The following is a 6,243-nucleotide window of genomic DNA, read 5'->3' as shown; positions in this document are numbered from 1 at the left end:
CAACTGAGATGAGATATCTTGGATAGGAAACTATCTTTCACACCGCACCTGAAATACCTACATACCAAGATTCGAAAATATACCGCACTATTGGCAAGGATCGCACGTCGGGACTGGGGGATTGAAGCGCCGTGCGCTCACCCTCTTCTATAAGGCTATCTTCACCCCCATAATCACTTATGCATCTGGTATCTGGTTTTCAAAAGCCACCACAGCAGTTAACAAGAGGAAGCTTGACCTGATTCAGCGCGTCATCCTGCTCACCATCACCCAGGCCTGCTGCACGGTCAGCACACATGCCTTATAAGTGCTGGCCGGCTTGCTACCTCTAGATCTAGAAATAATCAAATGTAGTTTGCTTTATATGCTTTTCGAAGATAAAGCCATCTCTTGTCTGGATTTTACCACGAACCCCTCAAATAATATCAAAGCCGAGAAGAAGTGCCTTGCTGTATACTTGCAGCAGGTCTGACAGTCTAGGTGGACAGTCTACAAAAGGAGAAGTCAGCAGAAATTTCATTCCTACAATAGCAGCAGTATACCCAAAATCTCCCGCATGGTTCTCCCCTGGCCTATACATCACCTTTTTGTTAACTGACCATGAATCTATCAGAGGAAAGATCACTGCACTCGGGATCACTGAAAACCCACAATGCTTCTGGTTCCCTTGAAAGTTGGGACCACCTGATGTACGAGTGCGAAATATATGAAGATTTGAGATGCCTCCTCCTGACTAGGATACATTACCTTCCTAAAAACCAAGAACAGCACATCCTCGAAAGAGAAGAAGACTATGTTGCGTTTACGCGCTACGCACAGGATGCACAAGACTTATTCGCATGACAGAAGACCCTACCATGGATATAGTCCCTATCCGGTTCATCATCAAAACCAAGAGAATACAACCACCTATTTTTGGGAATCAATGCAGAGGCCAACCAGCAAATGAGACTACACCATCACCAAATCTAAGTAGATCCAGTATAGGACAACCACAGCTAAGTTCACTACAAAGGCCAGAGGTTTAAAAGTGTATGGATTTTGTAAGTGTAGTGTTGCGTATCGTTGTTCTTCTGGCCATTTAGCCACAAGGCCCCTGCTGGAGCCCAACGTTGCCCACACCTAGCCTCGTGGAGGCAGACCAGGTACCCAGTAGTTGATATTTTACTCTGGCAGGCCCTGCCACCTAGTTTCCTGAGATTTCAGTGGCTAGGGCCTTAAAAATATTGTGGGAGAATAATCATTGAAAAAGGTTTAAGCTGAAAGAGTTTTGCCAAAGAGTTCTATACATGCGCTGGTGTATAGACAGAGTAGAGGGGAAGACTGAAGACTTGGGGAAAAGTCAGAAGTATGGGGGCAATAAAGTAGATGTCCCCAAAAGCAGTGGGGCGGGCCCATTTGCCACCAGGTGTAGAGAAGCGGGAGTGGCAGGAGAGGGAGGAAACAGGAAACCGTCTCCCCCCTGCCAGGTGATTGGGAATTAAAGGTGAATAGAGCTAGGGAGTCCTATTCAGAGACTACCAATCTTCTTGATACCCTCTTCAGAATTCAGCGCACCCTTAACGACAAATCACAGATTGATATCATATTCCTCGACATAAAATCGGCTTATGACAGATTACATCTCCCAGCTCTTTTTACCATTCTGAAACACTACTTCGGCTTGGCAGATACTTTACTTCAAATTTTGAAGTCTATTTTACTTCCTAGACATCTGTCTGTGACCCACAATGACTTTCAAGTAACTATTGACGTCTCAAGAGGCATTCCACAAGGAAGTGTACTGTCAGCTATCCTGTTTGCAGCAGTTTTGGAGCCTTTCCTTGCTCAGAATCCGAACTTTGTCTCTTATTCCGACGATCTGAAGTTTTACGTGAGCTCAGATCATAGTCATCAGATTCAACATATCAACGAACAAGCTTCTAGGCAGATATTAAGCTTGGAAAGTTATCTTGCCACAATTGGGCTGCATCTGTGCCCTTCCAAATCAGCGCAACTGACGATAACCAAGAAGAAAGTCAAAAATGAAATCCAAATCTTTGTTAGTGGGGAACCGGTGCAAAAGGTGACCTCTCATACTGTTATTCACCAGGAGAAAAACACTAATAGCTATCTACAGCAACGTACACAGAGATTGACAAAAATTGGCGCCAAATGTGACAAAAAACTGAAATCCCGCAGAGGACCAGTACTTGGACAAGAAGAGTTCTGATCACACGGAAGAGAAAAGCAAGGACGGGGGAATGCAGCACAGACAGTAGAGAACAGACAAAACGCAGCACAGTTGGAAACAGCTTGATGGCGATCTGAAGAGGACACCCTAGCCCTCTTCACCTATTATTCCCACTTCCTTGGGGGGGAGGGGACATTTTTGTTCCTTCTCCTCCACCCCCAAACTTCTACTCTGGTGGGGCATGGGCATGCCCCACTGAAAACTGGGGCTATCTACTCTGTTGGCCCCATATTTCTGTCTTTTCCCCCCAATCTTCGGTCTCCCTCCCCTCTCTACCTTCATCATAGCGAAAGCCCCACACGTCAAAAACTTAACATGATAAAATTACCTTACGCCCAAAACTCGGCCTAGCAAACCAAAGCGACATTACCCCTACAACAGCGCAGATCTTTTATTTATTTTTTTTCTTTATTTATTTATTTTATTTTTATATATATATTTTTTATTTTTTATTAATTTTTTTTATTTATTTTTTATTTATTTATTTTTTTTATTATTATTTTTTTTATTTATTTATTTTTTTATTATTATTATTTTTTTTATTTATTATTTTTTTTTATTATTATTTTTTTTATTTATTTATTCTATTTATTTATTATTTTTTTTATTTATTTATTCTATTTATTTATTATTTTTTATTATTTATTTATTTATATATATTTTTTTTAAGGTCCTAGCCGCCGAAATCCCAGGAAATTAAGCGGCAGGACCTGCCAGAGTGAATCTACGGCTACTGGGTTCCTGGTCTGCCTCCACGGGGCGTAAGTGGGACAACGTTGGGCCTCAATAGGGGTCCAACGGCTAAATGACCAGATGAACAACGGTACAGAACACAACACATGAACAATTCCCACACACTTTTAAATCTCTGGCATTTCCCAGTGAACTGGTACACCCACAATGAAAGCAACGCGGAGATGGGGGAAACCCCTGGTGCCGTAAGACAACAACACACACTTACACTTACTTACTGATCTTGGCCTCACCTGGGATGTTGGACTCACTTTTCAGCCTCACTTTGCCAGGATGAGGCAAAAGACGTACGCTGCTCTTTGGGCAGTGCGTCAAGAACTCGTTGGTGTGCATCAGCCAGCGCTGCTTGTTCGGCACATCCTGAGGTGTATTTCGCCGATTCCTCTCTATGCTTCAGAAATTTGGTCATCTGCCCCTGCCTCATACCTTCAGAAGTATCTCAGTTTAGAGTACTGGTTGCTTAGATGGATGAACAGGGTGGTAGGCCACATCCCTAACTATCTCCAGATCTATCCTACAAGCAAATCTGGGCACAACTCCCTGGAGAGATATCATCATGATGACAAAAAATGTCTTCACGCTTGCACGGCTTATAACGAGGCGAATTGATGCTCCATCGGTATCCACATTAATCTCTGGCCCGAGGAGGGCAAGAGGGGAGCACCCCGACTCTTGTCTCCCTCTACGTCTTATGCTATCAAACATTGATTCCCTGAGGAACATGTTTCCAACCAATTGTCTTCGGATCTTCAATGAATTTAGGATCCACCCTGATAGGTTTTATGAAGACAAGCCCTACAGGAAGGAAATCCTCAAGAACTGCTACCAGATAATGAACTTATAATACTCCCCTGCTCCTGGACATGACAGACTGTTTTTTTTTTATATATTTTGTATATTACTGTATATTTTGTATATTATTGTATATTTAATTCCTGTAAATGTCTCGGGTCGAGCACGCATGTACTCTTGTTTGTTGTGCATGTGTTCCTCGCACTTTAGTCTGTAAATATTCACACCCTTCTGGCACAGAGTCGTCCCAGGGTGACCCAAGGTTTCTTGGGAAAAAAAAAGTGATTTAATAAATAAATAAAATATGGCGTACCGCAGGTAGTTCCTGCATTTATGTGCAGTCTGCGTTTTTTGTCAATTAGTTTGTATGCATGCACCCATCTACGTCGGGTAATTCCTGTGGCTGTGTCTAACCAGGTTCTTTGTCACTTTGCTATTTTCTTTGATCTTTGTTGGGTCCTCTGATCCGTTTGTGGCCTCACTTCGGTTGGGGTTATCTTCTTCCATGCTCATTTTGATTTCCTCTTGCTCTTTGCAGTCTTGTTGGGTGGTCGATTTTCTTCGAGTATGCAATTTCTTTTTATTCATTGTGGATGGCAATTTCCGTTCTTCTTCGGTCGAAGACTTCTCGTGCAAACTGGCTAAAAGCCGCCTAGTCGTCTTCTGTGTCCAAGGGATGGTGTCTTAGTTTTTTGGTATGCATTATATTTTAGTTATTAACATACGTCTGTGTTCCTCATAGCGCTCACAGTCGTGCATAATATGATGCCATATTTCAGGCTTGCCGCAAGTGTAAGTTAACTCCTCCGTTAGAGCCAGTGTTCAATTTTGCCTTGAATGGGCCATGGCCCGTTAGTAAGTAGGTTGAATTTAATCCCAGGGTAAACCACCGGGGGGGGGGACTTTTGGATACGTCTTGGAAACCAGTGGTATTAATCTCTTCGTCACTTCGCCTTTGCTTGATGCTGTCTATCTGTCCTGTACAGCTGTAGCGGGTGAGCCTCGATTCTATACTTTTCTGCTTTGCGGTTGTTGTTTGGTTCTAGAGTGAGTCCATAGATTGTAGTGGGTGTCCCTTATATAGGTGATACATCAGCCCGCAGCAAGTCATTTCCAGGTCAAGTGGGAGGACTCCTGTCAAGACCTGAAGGGTGTGTGTGTGTGTGTGTGTGTGTGTGTGTGTGTGTGTGTGTGTGTGTGTGTGTGTGTGTGTGTGTGTGTGTGTGTGTGCTCACTGTTCTGCATACATGAGAGATGATGAACATAATGCTACGCTGGATTGTGTCTAGGTGTCTTTTGTTTACTACCGTTCCTGCTTTTTTGTACCATATCGGGGATCCGTAATTAATGGGGTGAATTTTGCTTGTATTACAGGGAGGGTTTTCTGTTTAGTCCCCAGCCCCTGCGAGAGACTTGCTATTAATGCTGCGTAATTCCTTAGTTTTTCTTTCAGGTGGATGATGTGAGGGGTGAAGGTTAAATTACTGTCGATTGTAATTCCTGAGTATCGTATTTGTTTTGCAAGTTTGATCGTTGTTCCTGCTATCTGTATTTGCGGTGGTCTGTGGATGTCGAGCACCCGTTTCAGTAGAACAGAGTTCGTCTTTGTGGGTGAAACTTCAACATGTGTAGCTTTGCCCAATCGTATAACACATACGATTGCCTGGTTTGCATGAGTCTCCAGGTCCGATCTGGAGTGCGCCTCCACCATCAGGACCAAATCGTCAGCAAAGGCCTGGCATTTCACTTTACCCAAGTCCTGAGCCAGAAAGTCGTCAAAGACAATGGAGTGGCCCTAGGACCAGCCCTGGGGGCGGTCCCTGAGGACCCATCGAGCCACTTTTCGAAAAGGTGTTACCACCTCAATTCTTCGGTCAGTTAGGTAATCCTCTATACACTTGTAGAGGTTTGTTGGGAGCGCTGCCTCCCGGAGCCGGCTGATGACACTCGGTCACAATAGGTTGTGGAATGCCCCAGCGAAGTCCACTGCGATGACTAGGAAACACTTCCTGTCGCATTGGGTTGCTTTGAATATAAGGTTTTGGACTGCTTCTGTGGTTGATAATCCCGGTTTGATCCATATCGTTTTCGTGATAGGCGCCCGATTAATGGGGTGAGACACTAAAAGATTAGAAACTAAGAAGGGGTGATGCGCAATTTTGAACATTTAGATTTTGTTGTGTGGGGCATTCGCGTTGAACCTCACAGCGAATGTTCACAGCTCACAGAGTGGGGAAGACTGAAGGCTGGGGGGAAAGCCAAAAATATGGGGCCAATACGGAAGGCGATCCTAGGATATCAGTGGAGCATAGTGGCTTAGTATTTTAGGATTAGGCGCCACCTGTGGTTTCCCACATCTGCGCCATATGAACTCTGTAATGGAATGCAGAACTACAGCATAAGCCAGAAAAAAGTGTAGTGTCTGGTTTATGCAGTATTATGTTATATTCTCTTGTTGTGTTTCT

The sequence above is a fragment of the Mastigoproctus giganteus genome, chromosome 11, assembly GCF_048544385.1.
Source record: "Mastigoproctus giganteus isolate SK-2022 chromosome 11, ASM4854438v1, whole genome shotgun sequence".
Lineage (NCBI taxonomy): Eukaryota > Metazoa > Arthropoda > Arachnida > Uropygi > Thelyphonidae > Mastigoproctus > Mastigoproctus giganteus.
This window is presented reverse-complemented; position numbering follows the sequence as displayed.